General features: G+C 45.0%; 2 long non-coding RNA genes across 3 annotated transcripts in view; both read right to left on the bottom strand.

Annotated features, from left to right (window-relative positions):
* The window catches only part of LOC103008781 (uncharacterized), a 28923-nt gene extending 12123 nt beyond the window's left edge, over positions 1 to 16800 (bottom strand). For both annotated transcript variants that reach the window (XR_003622161.2, XR_449855.2), the window contains exons 1-2: positions 16742 to 16800; positions 15946 to 16495 (exon numbers count right to left, since the gene is read on the bottom strand). This is a non-coding gene — a long non-coding RNA (uncharacterized LOC103008781). The remainder of the gene's footprint in view (positions 1 to 15945; positions 16496 to 16741) is intronic.
* Positions 6267 to 15233, bottom strand: LOC130705564 (uncharacterized). The gene is made up of 2 exons (XR_009005848.1): positions 15118 to 15233; positions 6267 to 7563 (listed from the first exon to the last, which is right to left on the bottom strand). It is a non-coding gene; the product is annotated as an uncharacterized LOC130705564 (long non-coding RNA).
* Positions 16801 to 17082: the final 282 nt, after the last annotated feature.

Below are 17082 nucleotides of genomic sequence, written 5' to 3' on the forward strand. Positions count from 1 at the left end.
GAAATCCGCACGTACGCTGAACGCGGCCCACCCCCGCTGTACCACGTGGCAGATGCTGAAAGCAACGGAGAGACCCTGGGGCTTGTGGGCCGCCCCCTTCCCCCGGCCCCGTCCTCTCAGGAGGCCTCACCTGCGCCCAAAAAGTGACCAGACACGTGGACCCCATGAGGACCGTGTCCACGGGGACAACCAGGGACGGCCGCATCTCCACCAAGCCCAGCACCCTGGGTGGGGACAGTCTGAAGGGGAGGGACTGCACCCCACAGAGCGACCAGCAGGGGTACTGCCCGGCGGGGAGGAAATCGAGTTTCTGCCCGTGAAGCAGGTGGGTCAGGCCTGGGGCTGCTCAAGTGCAGGGTGGATGGTAGGAGAGAAGCGGGCAGCTGCGGACACACCGGTAGAATTGAACCGATCTCAGGCCATGCCCGGAACTGTCTGCAGAAACGGAGTTCCTACATGAGGCTAAGTATTTACTTAGCAAGTCATTTATGAAGGAGACGAATGAAATGCAGTCCACCCTTAGACCCAGGTCCCCCCGGACCCTGCCCCCAGGCCCTCCTGCCGCGTCCCCTCCCCTCCTCCAGGTACGAGGGGCTCAGAATTCCGTCCCCAGATGCCTGCGCCCACGCCCAGCCTTGCGCCTCTCTCCCCTGGTCTCTTCTCCAGGGGTGGACCTGGACGCCAGTCTGCATGCAGCCTTAGGCCTGGGGGTTGCTGAGCGGTGGCTTGTTGCCAGGGCCGTGGACCCGAGGGTGACAGGAAAAGGGGAAATGCCCCCCATCCTGGGGCAGTACCTGGGCGCAGGGATCTCACAGGGGGCCCTCCGCAGCCCTGAGGCCGAGCGACGGGGCGGCCTCTGCAGAGGAGAGTGAGGGGCCCTGGGCGCCAGAGCCACCAGACCCAGGTGGGAGCCTCTCTGCCACCTACGAGTGGCTTGTCATCTATAGCTGCGTTGTCCAACACAGGGACCACTAGGCACAGGCGGCCGCTGAGCACGTGGAGAGTGATGGTCCCAGGAGAAAGCGGCTCTAGCTGCAAATACACGGCAGCTTCCAAAGCCAGAGCCCCGGAGAAGCACACGCGGCAGCTCACCAACCATTTCATGACAACTCCCTTGACAGCTAGAATATTTTGAAGCTGCTGGTTAAAAGTATATCATCTAAAATGTCACCTGTAAAGATGACATTCTTTACAGATGTGAGATTTCTACTGGACACATCACTGACCCAGAGCATAAGGGTGGTGGCCACCTGTCCTGGGGCCCCCAGGACGGCCTTAAATCGCACCCAGTGTCCTGACAGAATCATCCAGTTTGGCACTTCTCCTGGATTTCTTTTTGATCTTTAAACAAAGTAGTGCTAATAGCTGCACTGAAATAAGCTGGAAGGGTTTGTAGCCCTGCATTCGGTGGCTCTCGGTGGACGGGAGGCCCCTGCCCGGTGAGCAGAGGCCAACGATGTGAGGGCGATTCGGCCACAGCCCATGTCCTTTCCCGGCCTTTCCAGAAGCATTCTACTGACACCTCCCTCTCAAGGACTCAGGCCGGCACTTGAGGATTACACAGTATGCGCTCAGCAATGGGGCACGTGTACAAACACTCGTGCATTTTGACAGCTGCGGCCTCCCTTTAGACCTGAGCGACACTGCAGCGGGTACAGGCGCGCTGGGGATGGTGTCTACACCTCGGCCAGATCCAGGGCTTTGCTGCTCCTGGTTTTCTCCACTTAGTCAGACCACCACTTTCACTGTCCTGCTGCACTGCACCCAAAACGTTCTGGGTTATCGTCTTAAATGTCTTCCATGAAGCAGAATTTACTCTGCGGGTACTAAGTGCTCAACACCTGTAGAGAATTTTCTCAGTTAAGAGTATTACGGTCCAAGAATCTTGATGGCAAATTCTTTTTTTTTTTCCCCAAACTACGAATTTATCCCTCCCTCTTCCCCCGCTTTCCTCTTTGGTAACCATAAGCTGGTTTTCTATGCCTGTGAGTCTATTTCTGTATTGTAAATAAGTTCATTTGTATCATTTTTTTGATTCCACATGTAAGCGGTATCATATGATATTTGTCTTTCTCTGTCTGGCTTACATCTCCAGGTCCATCCATGCTCCTGCAAATGGCATTATTTTGTTCTTTTTATGGCTGAGTAATATTCCATTGTATATATGTACCACCTCTTCTTTATCCATTCATCTATCAATGGATACTTAGGTTGCTTCCATGTCTTGGCTATTGTAATAGTGCTGCGATGAACATTGGGGTGCATGTATCTTTTCAAATTAGAGTTTTCTGCAGATATATGCCTGGGAGTGGGATTGCTGGATCATATGGCAACTCTATTTTTCCAGCTTCTTGAGAGACTGAACCAGATCTGTCCAGCTGAGCTGTTTCTGAATATCTGACACACGGAAACTGTGAGAAAATAAATGTTGTTTTGCGCCAAAAAAAAAAATTATGGTCCATACAGAAAATTCAGTGGGAAGTACCAGTAATTTCAACTTTAACACTAAATGCAATTTGGAAAAAAACTGCAGGCAATTTTATTTTTAAAAACTTAACAAAATTGTGAAACATTTTCCAGGAAAAATACCAGTGCCATGGTATTTAAAAAAAAAAAAAGAGAGAGAGAGATGTCTAAAAAAATTGATTAAAGTGTTTGAATATATACCAAGAATAATGATCTTGCTTATGTTATTTTAATGATCAGATAATCAATATAAAGTAGCTTACATTTTTTCTTTAATGTATGCAAACATGTTACTTTTATTTTTTAGAAAATTTATATTTGAACATTATTTGAAATGTAATTATTTTACCAGTCTACCGCTATAATAAAACCAACGGGTGTTCAATTTTATTAAACTTAGAGACTCCTTTTATTCTCAGAAGTACTGCAGGCTGGAAGGTCTACCCTTTGGTCACCAAGCCCAGAGGCAGTTGACACCCCTCCCCGGGGCTGTGTGGCGGTTTGATGCTGACAAAAGTCCCAGGGCTGCTGGGACTGGTGCCCGTACATCCTTCCAGCCACATCCGTCCTCCTGTGGCTTCCCACGATGCTCCTCTCCCTTATTTCCACTTGCATCAGCTTCAGATGCCTCCACAATCAGCCCCAGTGTTACTGCACCTCCTCACTGGGTTAAAGTAGCCCGAAACTAAGAACTGAATCATTAGCATTTAAAATTTCTCACCCAATTTGCCTTTTCTGAACAGCTTTCCTTTTAGAGACTTTATAATATCCTATGGGTCTAAAGAAAGGGTGCTTTTCTTTGAAATGACTAAATGATCTCAATTCAGCATTTTTATTACCTAGCAACTGTATCTTTCAAGTCAAAGAACACTAATTAAATCGAGGCCCTAGTGGTATAATTTTTAATCATTACCTAACTCACCAAGGTATAAGTGTCAAACAAAATACAAAGTTTCATTTATTATGTCATAATTATGTTAATTATACTAACTCACTGTATCAATTTATTAAGACATCATCAAATCCCTAAGATGGCTTAAAACTGAGTATGTAAATGAAAAAGAAGAGAATGTACCTAGGAAGGTTGAAATCAAATTTTCTTTTGGTCATTTTGGCTTAGATTTATATTTTCTAACATGGGGTCTTTCCAGATTATTGATTAAGACTCTATGATTTAAAATGTAAAATAAAGGCTAATCAGTAAAAATCTATCCTGCCGAGAGCTCTAAAGGACATGGGATCAGGTGAATTCAGAGAAAGGGACTGAGCAAGCTTTCTGCCTCTAGTTGCGTTTTCCTGTCTAAGCCTGCGCCCTGAAGCCCTGGCGACGCACACGCAGCAACCTCTCCTGCAGGCGGGCAGCAACCCGGTCCCCGCCGGCCTCGCCCTGACCCAGCGGTCACAGAGCGCCCCCAGCAGCTCCAGACCGGACTCGCAGCAGTATCTCTAAAGCTCAGAATGTCTGCACCTTCCTACAGCTGCCTTCTTCCACGAACCCCATCACTGAACGCTTGTTACCGGTGAAGCTCATTGCTGAGATGAAAACAGATGTCCTGGTTTAAAAATGTTAAACCATCAGTGATCTGGATAATAGATTGTTTAAACTTTAAAGAAAAAAACAAATGTCTTACCCTGCTTTGATCCTAATATTTGATCTGTTTTTGCTACTTCATTTAAGTACCATTTAAGTTTGCCAGTGGAGCTTTGAAAGTGAACTGCATTAATGAATTGATATGAATTGGTATAAATATATTATGTGTTATTATTCAGTACCGCATAGTACTTTATGAGACGCAAAGGAAGATCGTATCTTAGATTTGAATCCTAGCTCTGCTCCTAATACACTGCATGATCTGAGGCAATTTATTAAATATTCCTGGAATCCTGTATCCATAAGTAGCTAGGATTGTGCTTGGTTACATGTAAAGGAAACCCCAAATGACCATGACTTAAGATAAACATCTATTTCTTTTTCTTATTTATTTATTTTTATTTATTTATTGGGTCTTCGTTGCTGTGCGTGGCCTTTCTCTAGTTGCGGCGAGTTGGGGCTGCTCTTCGTTGTGGAGCACGGGCTCTAGGCGCGTGGGCTCAGTAGTTGTGGCACGTGGGCTCAGTAGTTGTGGCTTGCAGGCTCTAGAGCACAGGCTCAGTAGTTGTAGCTCATGGGCTCTAGAGCGCAGGCTCAGTAGTTGTGGCGCATGGGCTTAGCTGCTCCGCGGCATGTGGGATCTTCCCAGACCAGGGTCGAACCCGTGTCCCCTGCATTGGCAGGCAGATTCTTAACCACTGAGCCACCAGGGAAGTCCAAGATAAACATCTATTTCTATCACACATAAACTCTGCTGTCATTTGAGATCCTCAAAATTTCTTTCTGCTTTTTTATCCTCAAGTTCTGAGTCCTGTGGTTCTTATCTTTAAGATTACCTCAAGGTCCAATATGGTGCCCAGGGCTCCAACCATCACCTTCATAGTCCAGGAGACAGGAAGAAGTGTCCACCTTTCTGAGTTTTCCGTTTTTTTGATAACTAGTGAACGTTACGTAAATTTTCTCCATTGAAATAACTGGTGTGGTTTCCACTTTGTGACTGTCCCCTGACTGATCCAGTGCAAAATAACTTTGGACTTGAGGGTCTTGGGCACAAAACCTGGTGCACCACTTCCTGGCTGTATAACTTCGGGTAAATTCATCGATCCAATCTCAATTTCCTCATCTGTAAAAATGAGATGATACTGCCTGAAGCTGTAAGGAGTAAGGGATACAATTCAAGTAGAACAGGCCTATTCATGAAAATCACATCTCAGATGTAAAGAAGTAAAACGATATTCTTCTATTATAGAAAACTCTTTTGGAAGGGCTTCATGGCCCTGTGGCCTTTCTAGAAAGAGAATGAGGTGGGAATGAGTGGAAAGTAATTATTTTCGCTACAAACCCCTCTATATGGTTTGAATGTTCTACCGCAGGTGTAGTACTTTCATTTTATTTTTAAAATGGCACAGAGATTTTCTGGGCAGTGGATGATGGGTCATTTTTGCTTTCTTATAATATTTTCTACTAAAAATGAGTAGACGTTGGACTCGTGTGGGGAGAGGCACGTTACAAGCTTCAGTGTCTGCAGATCTGAGCGGGTCTGATCACGTGCCTGGGTCCCCTCCTGCAACAGCTGGTCCAGCCGCTGGTCCTCTGAAGCCAGGCCGCCTCAGCACCAAGTAGACAGGTGTCCAGTGTGTGAAGAGCAGGGCAATTGCCGGCCTCAGTAATTGTGGCTTTTACTCACACAGGGAATATTGCAGGTTTATGCTAGATGAGGCATGCTCCCAATTTATTATACTTTATTCTATGAAGCATTATTCATTTTTCCCCGTTTGTGTGAAAGATAATGTCTTTGGTAGGCTAGAAGCCGGCTATGGCTAGGGAGTTCACCAAAAAGAATTGATTCCAAACCAGGCTTACTGATTATGATCCTTATTGGAGCAGGGACAGAAAAAGAACTGGTTATGTATTAGAAAAACTCAAATTGTGATTTAAAGGCATTAATTTTGTTAACCAAATGTATGCATGTGATTAAAATGCAATATTGCTGTGATTATAATGCAATCAACAAATTATTAAACTGCAATCAAATCGTAAACAAGTCCTATGTGTCTGCCAGAAGTCTCCTCAGCTCATTATTTTAACTCGATCTGTAAACTAGTTTTTAGTAAATAGACTCTTTCCTATTTCTCAGCTGTCACATTTCTTTTTTGCCCTTTTAATTTGTTAACTAAAAGAAAATATCAGAGAGACATTTTAAGGGATGTAGTGTATCTTTCCAAATATAATTTTTTTTAAGTATACAAATCAGGGTTTATCAGTATTATTGTACAGAATTTGATCTCCTAAAAGGAAAAAGTATATATGTATAAACATCCTTCTCGCTTGTTTACAACACAAAAATGAAGCAACATGTTAAAGAATGATAAGCTTAACCCTACTTTCATGATTGAAAAATTAGTTTTCAAATTAATTTTAAAAAGATTACAGTATCTAAAGGTGCTCAACACCAGCTTGGATATGATTACACTTTTAAAATATTTTAATGCAGGTGATTATTAGATAATAAAATTATAAAATCTCCAAAATGTAGCCATCAAAACATGCATTTTTTAAAAATCATACATGTTAACCACACCCCTAGCTTTCTTTGCTTTGTCCACAGTTTAAAAATACCTTGCTGATTGTCTAATCCTAAACCAGACGAGAAAGAAAGAAACACTCTAAATATCTGGCTCATCTTGTCCCAGGACCTGCCCCTAAAAGGAAACCTAAAATATTTTTCACCAACTATATCCTCATTTTTATTTACGTTAACACTGTCGGGCATATTTAATATGAACCGTCTTCTCCAGGCTCCTTTGGAGTCCTCCAATCTCAGCTTCCAGAAGCTTTGTTCTTCACTGGAAAATTCCTCCTAGAAGCTCTGACTGTAGCTATGGTGTTGTAATATACATGGCAGGGAGGGCCGCCTTCGAAGGTTGAAACACAAAGAGCTCTTTCATTTTGGCAAAATAGAGTCTCAGAATTGTTTTCTTAGACTAGGGTGGGTCCCAGTGGCAATTACTGCATCTGAGGCTTCGTTTCTAGCCTGCTTGAACACGAGCATCGTGGATCTCCAGGCCTGAAGAGCTGGGAGGCATCTTAAAACTGACCTGGGGACTTCCCTGGTGGCGCAGTGGTTAAGAATCTGCCTGCCAATGCAGGGGACGCAGGTTCAAGCCCTGATCCGGGAAGATCCCACATGCCGCGGAGCAGCTAAGCCCGTGCGCCACAACTACTGAGCCTGCGCTCTAGAGCCCACGAGCCACAGCTACTGAGCCCGCGTGCCACAACTACTGAGCCCACGCACCTAGAGCCCATGCTCCGCAACAAGAGAAGCACACTGCAACGAAGAGTAGCCCCCGCTCTCTGCAACTAGAGAAAGCCCTCGTGCAGCAAAGAAGACACAACCACAGCCAAAAAAATAATTTTAAAAAATAAAAAATAAATTAAAAAACTGAGTTGATTGTTACAGGAATTCCAGCGTCTCCTTTCTCTGTCCTCTCCTTGCAGATAACAATCTACCAAGTTAAAACAAAAAAAGGTAGAATGTAATCTTTTTTCATTCTAATCAGAAACACTCAGAAGTTATATATAAAATCAATGTATAAATATTATTAGGTTATATATAAGACTCAAACACTCAAAAGTTATATATAAACACTCAAACGTTATACATGAAAACAATGTATAAATATTACTAGTTATGCCACACAAATTTTTGTGAATCTGCTTTTCCTACACATTTGCCTTTTAATGCACAATAAAATATTCTGTGGTTTACTTATCCATTCTCTAATTGTTAGACATTTGAATCATTTCTAGTTGTGAGTAATACATTGTGCAACTATCTTTATACAAATTATGTTTTTCTCACCTTTGGACTAAGTAAATTAAATGAATGGTTTAATCCATAAAACCAAAAGTTTTTTTAATAATAATATTAAAAAAAGAACTCACTGAATTTTAAGAACATAATATACAAAACAATAAAAATATTTTGCCAGGCAATGTTCTGACTTACACATATTAACTTTTAATCCTTAAAACAATCAAACAGAGGTGGAAACTGAGCACGGAAAAGTAAGGCAACTTGCCCAAGGTCACACAGAGAACGTATGAAAGAGCGGAATCTCCAGCTCTGGCTGCCTGGCCTCAGAGAACACGCTCGCACCCACCGTCCTGCACGGCCTCGCCAGCGAGGAAAGCGGGGCTCCAGTAAGTAAGAAGGATGGGACTCAGATAGCGGGCTGAAAACAAAATGACAGGAATCGAAAAGAGGGAAGAGAGAGAAGGACAAACATCCTACGATACCGCTTATATGCGGAATCTAAAAACGGTACAGATGAACTTATTTACAAAACAGAAATAGAATCACAGATGTAGAAAACAGTCTTATGGTTATCGGGGGGAAGGGGGGAGGGATAAATTGGGAGATGATTGGAATTGACATATACATACTACTATACATAAAATATAGATAACTAATAAGGACCTACTCTATTGCACAGGGAACTCTACTCAATACTCTAATAACCATTATGGGAAAAGACTTAAAAAGAGTGGAGATATATATATATATATATATATATATATATATAACTGATTCACTTTGCTGTACACCTGAAACTAACATTGTAAATCAACTATACTCCAATACAAATTAAAAAAAAAAAAAAGGAAGGAAAGAAGGGAAGCAGGGAAGGAGGAAAAGGAAAAGAAAGGAAGGACAGAAACAGGAAATACACAGCAGCCTTGGGAACCAGGAAGCGGGCATCAGTGCACAAGAGCCGGTGGGGAATCCTGGACGCTGAGGCCATGGTGAGTCCCATCCTGGTAGCAGGTGGGCGGGCAGAGAGCTCTCCCTGCCACACATACACGTGCACACATGCACACACATACATACACTTGCACACCTGTGCACACATGCACACACATAACACATACACTTGCCCACCTCACATCCACACGTGTACACCTGTGCGCACACACACAGGGTGCAGCATCCGTCAGCGGCTGGCCTGGACCAGAGCTTTAAACCTGAAACCTGCCCTGTGCAGAGAGTGAACTCAGACCTCAGGAAGCCTTCTGGTGGGGAGAAAACACCTAAGACAGAGTGGGTGTGTCTCAGGAACCTCTGGGCCAGCATCACAAGCATCAACGAGAAAGAAAGGAAGAGGGAGCTTTCGCCCGGGGTGGGAATACCACGCAGCCAGGGAAGGCTGGCTTTGATTGGTGCTTCGGGCCCTCGGCGTGCCTGCCTGTGACCTGCCCGCGACCCTAACGTGAAGCCTGCCGTCCACACACCTGCCCACCTTGCTGACCTTCTGAAGCCAGCCCTCGCTCAAGGGAGTGGCCCCTGCAGAGAAACCCACACCAGCAACCTGCAGGGGGAGGGGAGACCCACCGGATGGCTCAACTGATCCTAAAAAGTCTAAAGGGGTTCAGGAAATAGAAAATAATTTATATTAAATTTTATTTATTTATTTAATTCATTATATATAAATTAAATATACTTAATTTATATTAAAATTTAAAAATAATTTTTCAGGAGAAAAATTAACTAAAAAGTTATAGATTTGAGAGAATAATGCATAAAAAGAACAATTTTCTATGGAAAAAAGCACCAAAACAATCATTTAAAAGGTACCCATCATCTGGGGTAATAGATCTGTTCCACATCTTTTTTTTTATTTTATTTATTTCTTTATTTATTTATTTATTTATTTTTTTAAAAAATTTATTTATTTATTTTAGTTATTTATTTATGTCTGTGTTGGGTCTCTGTTGCAGTGAGTGGGCTTCTCATTGTGGTGGCTTCTCTTGTTGCAGAGCACAGTCTCTAGGCATGTGGGCTTCAGTAGTTGTGTCATGCGGGCTCAGTAGTTGTGGCTCGCAGGCTCAGTAGTTGTGGCTCGCTGGCTCTAGAGCACAGGCTCAGTAATTGTGGCGCGCGGGCTTAGTTGCTCCGCGGCATGTGGGATCTTCCCAGACCAGGGATCAAACCCGTGTCCCCTGCATTGGCAGGCAGATTCTCAACCACTGCGCCACCAGGGAAGCCCCACATCTTTTTTTTTAAACACTAGTTAATATTTACTGAGCAGTTTACAATGTTGCAAACATGGTTCTAAGTGTCTTATGTGTATTTACTTATTTAATCCTGACCGAGGAGTTCTTACCCCCATTTCACCCATGAGGAAACGAGATGCCGAGAAGTAAATAACTTGCCAAGTCACAGAGCTGAGAAGTGAAGAAGTCAAGATTCTTTCTTTTTCCCGTGTTTTCCTTTTTTTTTTTTTTTTTTTGTTTGGAGTATAGTTGATTTAAAATGTTGTGTTAGTTTCTGCCATCCTGTTCCGCATCTTAACTGCCGTGAGAGCTACCTGCCTGCGTGCTTCAGTCAAGATTCACAGAAATACACCAAAGGAAGAGAGTCCAGCGTGACTGAGCTCAACGTGGATTTGCTCAGCGGTGACGGGATGTCACCGGGGAGGACGTCTGACGGGGAGGACGGGGAGGGGTGAGGGGAGCCGGGAGTCAGGGCGGCAAGAGCCACGCGGAGCCCCAGGGCGGCTGGTCCCTGTGACCAGGCGGTCGGGCTTTGCTCGCTGCTCTTCATCCTCAGCAAAGTCCAGCAAATCCTCGCACAGAGCCCGGGGTACAGACGGCATGTGCTCCGGGTAGCTGGGCCCCAGCAGGCGCTCAGGGCCGGAGGGGCCGCCTGGGTGTCAGTCCCCGGCTGTGCTTGCCCAGCTGGCTCCCTGTGGGGACCAGAAGGGGCTCAGAGCACCTGGCCTGAACCTGGTCTCACAGGGAAACTCTGTCACCACCCAAGCTCCGTGCGTGGGCCTGGTGGGCCCGGGACAGACGTGACCCGTGTGACAGCCAAGGACAGCTCGGGCCGTGGGCTGATGCAACCATATTCTGTAGTGGGTTTCGCACTCGGAAACAGCATTACTTGGAGGGCATACTTTTTTCCAGAGGAACAGCAATGTATTTTTAATAAATTCCCATTAAAAGTTACCCATGAATCTTACAGATGCCCTTCTTCGTAGTGCCTGAGCTCTCCTAGCTCTCACTCTTGGAAATCTGTCTCATGCGGCTCTAGCTGCTGTAACAAAAACACCATGGATTGGGAGGCTTACGTAAGACACATCTCAGAAGGCTGGGAGCCTAAGGTCCAGGTGTGAAGTTTGCGGCCTGGTGAGAACTCCTCCTGGCTGCCCCCCACTGTGTGCTCACACAGCAGAGGGAGACAGAGATCAGCCCGGTGTCCTTTCTCTTAAGGGCACGGATTGCATTCGGGGCGGGGGGGGGGGGGGCCGCCCTCCTGAGCTAGTTCCCTCCAAACGCCCGCGTCACATTGGGGTTGGAGCTTCCGCGTAGGACTCCAGGGGACACATTCAGTCCACAGCAGAAGCCCGGCACCGTGTGCACATTAGTTGAAAGTGAGATGAAACATTAGATCCCCAACTCCTCATCAGTGCAGGGTGACAAGGAAAGTGCAAACTTGGGTTTGCTTTGGACGCTGTCAAATTAGAATGCTTTCAAACCATGCATGAGATGTGAAGAGCATCAACCATCCTCTGCTGAATATAATTTTTTAGCGTCTTAAACCTGATTCCTGACCAACTAAAAATAATCAACCCTTATTCCTTTCAGTTTCTGTATTTTGACTCTTTAAAATATCAACCTGAATATTGTATTGTTCCATGGTGCAGAAAATAAGCTACTTTACATATATACTTACATATTTAAGTCTTAACACATAGTATGTAATATCTGATTCTGAATTAGGAGGTTTCTCTCTAAATTCAGTGATGGAGAAAGTCAGCTTCATAAAAATGATTTAGGAAGAGATGGAAATGTTTTGGTTCCGTGTTTCAAGAAAGAAAAGTAATGAGTCTCTGGGATCATTAAACTCAGTAAAAAGTTCTTCCTCTGAAACTGTATTATTATCATTTGAAATAGTGAAAACATCTTTAAAGCCAATAATACACTACATAGTTTTGGAAAAAATGACTCATTTGGAGAGCGCAAACGTATTCAGATATTTAGAGCTTCACTCACTACCTAATATGGCTCAGTTCATGAAGAGTGGGTATGTTTGCTGAAGTGGAAAAGCCATGGGGACCCTAACTTGCAGCATTTTAGGCATCTCCCACCTTACCTTGTGGCTGCTCTGGGGTAGCTTTCATTCAGTCGTACATTTACTCACTTCACAAAAATCTGCTGCGCGTTAGATCAGTGAGACCAGGCCTCCGAGACAGTCACGTGGAGGACCTCACCGGCCGGTCATGGAGTGAGTGGTGACAGCCAGGACACGGTCCATCCAGAGTGAGTTTAAAATCAACCTGGGTTTTCCCAGGACCCGAAACGGGGGAGTTGATCCCAGGAAATGTGGCCAGTAGACAGGGAGGGAGCGAAGCCAGTAACAGGTGTGTTGTAACATTGCATCTCCCCAGGGCCTCCGGGAGGTGAGCGGTGCTGGAGTGGGGGGCAGGCTGGGGGCCCCGGCTGGACAGGGTCACAGGGGTGCGCTCCCTGGACTTTACGTGGTTTCAAACACTCTAAGGGAACATGAGACCCTCCTAAAATTTCTTACGTGCCCTGCAGTCTCCCCAGAGATAAACTTCTTTCCTCTCCTGGCCTCCAGCTTTTCCTCCTATCCCTTCCGTCTCTGGTTTGGAAGAAGATGAAAGGCTGGAAACAATCTTAAATCATCCTTTTTTTTCTCGAATTTTACTTATCCAATAATTGCTATGCAAGACATCCTTGATGTCACGGGACCACAGAGAGGGGAGTGGCCGCCCCTGCTTGGACAGTGGGATGAGGCTTCTTACAGGTGACAGGGCTTCTTACAGGTGACGAGGCTTCTTACAGGTAAGGCCTACGGGAGGAGGAGTTTGCAGGGTGGGGAACAATGTCACACTGTACAAATTTACTTCATAAGTGTTCAGTTTGTCAACTCCGTTTAGGACTGATCCTTGGGCTATACTTTGAAACCCACCCCAAAAATATTGTGTACTGGACTTTTATGATAGGTACGAGTTCCTCTTCACTTAGTTTTTCAGTGTCGTTCACCCCCTGCGCCCCAAAGTAGACAACTCTTTTGACTCACTGTGGTTTAGTAATATGGCATCTATCCTGGTTTATAAATTAACACTCCAACTGACTCACTCCTCTGGGCACCATCCCTGAAATTTGCAGTCTTGCCACAAGGGGGCAGTGTCTCCTGCTTCGAGTAATCTAATCCCATGCTTTCTTGAGATCCAAACTTCAATCAAGGATTTTGTACAAATTCTGTGTGTGAATCCAGTGTCTAAGTCCGTTAAAACAACTAAACACAATGTATGTGAAGGGTACATAAAGAGTCTACTTACAAACTAACTCTCCGTGCAAATTTATGTGTGTTTTATGTTTTAAATTTTAATTTGTTATAAACTCATGCTTGTGGAAAAATCGAATTATACAGAAAAGTAAAACTAAATTAACAATTTATTTCTTTTCTACAGATCAAAGATCGCTACCATAAAAATTTTAGTACGCCTTCTAAAACGTAATTTTACTCATGTAACATGTATAATTTTACATACTTTTTCAGATAACATTATATATATAGAAACATTTCTCAATTTGGTGGATTGAAAGAGCTTCATTAAATTCCTCCAAACGTAAACATTTCCCAATTTAGGTTATTTTCAATTTTTCGACATTAATTGTTTAGTATATTTGATATTACTCTTTGCATGAGTCACAGTATGAGATCATTGGATGCAATGCATGCTTTTTTTTTAAGACTTTTTGATACATTTTGACAAATCATTTTTCTAAATAAGAAAATAAGGTTTTTTTTACTTTTTATGAGCAATTCATACGTGCGAGATACATAGTTTTAGCTTTGCATGCTTCCAATATGCATGAATTGCTGTTTTCATGATTTAGTTAAACAATAGTAGTTCAACTCTGTTACAAAGGTTGTGTGGTAAAGAATTGACCTTACCCCATAAGAGGTCTCGCCTTTGTCCCCAACTCCTGGGAGGGAACCCCTAAACCGCTTGAATTTCTGAAGCAATAATAGTATCTTCATTGAGCCCCTCAAATGACACTGGCAGTTTACGTTAACAAGCTGACGCATGGTGGGTATATGGGCCACTTTATATCAGCCCAATCTCTGGGGCGGGTGGTGGGCTTGGAGACTGAGTTCAGCCCTCGGGCAATCAATCAATCAGTCAATCAATCATGCCCTGTAATAAAGTCTCAGTAAAAACCCTGACACTGAACCCCGGACAAGCTGCCCTGCTCGGCAATACTCCATGTATCATACATTGATAACGAGAGGGTTCCAGTGGAAGCTGTGCATTTGGAACTTTCCAGAAATATTGGCTATATGATAATATATTATAATTAACCAGTCTCCTACAGATGGACAAATGTACATCTATGGTTCTCTGAACAGTTTTGAAACACAACAGAGCTATGTATTTGTATTGTGCCTTTCAGTTTTCAAAGGGCTTTTACATCCACTGTTTTATTCACCTGACTGAGCAGTGATCTGCCGGGGAGAACAGAGACGGATTCTTAGATTCGCCAGAACCGACTCTTTCTGGTGGGGATCTATCCTGATGGAAACTGAATCCACAGCATATTTTCAACTACATGGCAAATAGCCAGATGCAAAATACCACCCTAGAGGGCTTCCCTGGTGGCGCAGTGGTTGAGAGTCTGCCTGCCAATGCAGGGGACACGGGTTCGAGCCCTGGTCTGGGAGGATCCCACATGCCACGGAGCAGCTGGGCCCGTGAGCCACAACGGCTGAGCCTGCGCGTCTGGAGCCTGTGCCCCGCGACGGGAGGGGCCGCGATAGAGAAAGGCCCGCGCACCGCGATGAAGAGCGGTCCCCGCACCGCGATGAAGAGTGGCCCCCGCTTGCCGCAACTGGAGAAAGCCCTCGCACGAACCGAAGACCCAACACAGCCAGAAATAAATAAATAAATAAGAAAATCCTTTAAAAAAAAATACCACCCTAGAAAAGGCATCACCTAAACGAAGTAGCACACTTGGGACTGACTTACCTTAACGAAAACCACCCCCTTGTGGATTTCTAAATTTGTTGAAATAGGCAGAAGTGTAGCACTTTGGGAGATGGACACACATATCTACATAGACGCCACATGCATGCGAAGCTTCCTTCTAAACTGTGATCTTATCTCTCTCTCTAAATGTCTCCACTGCTTTTAATACCAAACTTGTTTAGCTATCATGTCATGGTGCCTTGGCAGAGAGGTGGATTTATATTTGGAAAAAGCTCATGTGACAGTCCTGTGATATGGAAATAGCCTCTGTGTCGTCAGAAGACTCTGCTAGTCCGAAAGCCCATTTAGCAGTTGTAATGATGGGGCAGGGGGAATATTTCAGTATCTAGCCGCTGTCCGTGAAAACTGACAGTCTGTGTGCCTTCAACGTCTCTGTTAACTTTGTTTATGAGTACTAAAAAGTCACTAAAACTTCAAATAATAGGGGAACCAACGGGTACAGTGGAAACAATAGTTGTGTATTCACTAATCGTTTGATAACAGGACTTTGTTACCTTGTTGCAATGTGTCCAGTAAAGCGGTGGCTGATCAACTTTGTATGCAAAGCCCTGTGTGTCAGGAAGCCGAATCCGCAAGACGCAGGTGTATCATCATTCCACCTGCAGTTCAGCAAACGCTGCGCACAGAGGGTTCTGGGGGCTGCAGGCCTGCGGAGGGCCTGCCCCTCACTCCCTTCACGTGCTCCCCAAAGGCACCTCCTCCGCGTTCGCTCCATGCCTGTCTGGTTCCCCGGCCCCCGACCTCCGCACTGCGCTTTATTTTCTTCATAGTGCTATCCGCATGTAAAATCACAGGAATTTTGCTTACCTTTATGTCCCTTTCCTCTTCCCTTTAAACTTCAGGGATCTGTTCGCCTCCTCCAGTCCGAGAACAGCACCTGCACGTGGAGCGCTCCCAGGACACGTCTGCTGAGCCAACACACAGGAGTTCGCTGCAGGCTATGAATGCGCGACGCTGGAACCTCTCCAGGCCCCCTGGTTACGAGTGAACAAGAAAGTCAGTGGATTCCAAGCCTTCTCCGGGCCGGAGCTTTGGCTGCCCTTCCACCTCCAGGTGGATACTCCCGAGTCTCATCTAGAGGATCTCGCTGGCCCGGTTCGGCCACTCTGAAGCCCGGAGATGTGACATGGTCAGTGGAAAGTCTTGGTTCTAAGACAACACTGGATGCAAGTTCATCTATCCAAGCTCGGAGAGCACCAGAAAGAGATAAATGTGTGATTGGTAGCAGCTAACACTGCGTGAAGAGAGTGATGGATTCTACCCCCTGGTCACTGCGTGTTATTTTCATTGCTGGGGGGAGAGTGGCGCTTGCTGGTGAAGGGCCCTTCCGCTTTCTTCTGCTCTTCCGGAGCCGCTGCTGGAAGAAATTACACACCGAGCTTACTGGTTTCACTTTAAATTCATGACCGCAAACCTGAACCAGGCCTCCCCACAGCCGGGACTCCCGCTCTGTGCTTTCCGCAAGTTAATGTTCCGCCCCCCCAGGCAACCGCTTCTCATGATTTTCTCTTTTCTAATCTACACACACTTGTTTCCCTGAGATGCTAGACCCCGAAAACTAGGCAGCCTCCCCCCATTTCTTCCCCCAAGTCCACACACCTACCCAGGTCTGCCCATCTTTCCCCTTCTGTTACAGGAATAAGAAACATGTTTCCTTGTTACGGGCTGAATTACGATTGATGCGCTGAAACCCTAAGCGCAGTGCATCAGAATGTGTCTCCTGTGAGCTAAATGTTTGTGTCGCCCCCCCCCCCAACCGCCGAGTTCACGCTGAAACCTAACCCCCTGTGTGACGGTGTTGGGAAGTGGGACCTTTGGGAGGTGATTAAGTCATGTCAGGGAGGGGAAATTTCCCCCTCTACCCCTCTTGAGTTCTTGTGGCTGGACTAATAATAAAGTTGACACGGGACAGATGAACAGGAGAAAAAGAAACCTATCTTAATT

The sequence above is a fragment of the Balaenoptera acutorostrata genome, chromosome 17 (assembly GCF_949987535.1).
Source record: "Balaenoptera acutorostrata chromosome 17, mBalAcu1.1, whole genome shotgun sequence".
In the NCBI taxonomy this organism is placed as follows: domain Eukaryota; kingdom Metazoa; phylum Chordata; class Mammalia; order Artiodactyla; family Balaenopteridae; genus Balaenoptera; species Balaenoptera acutorostrata.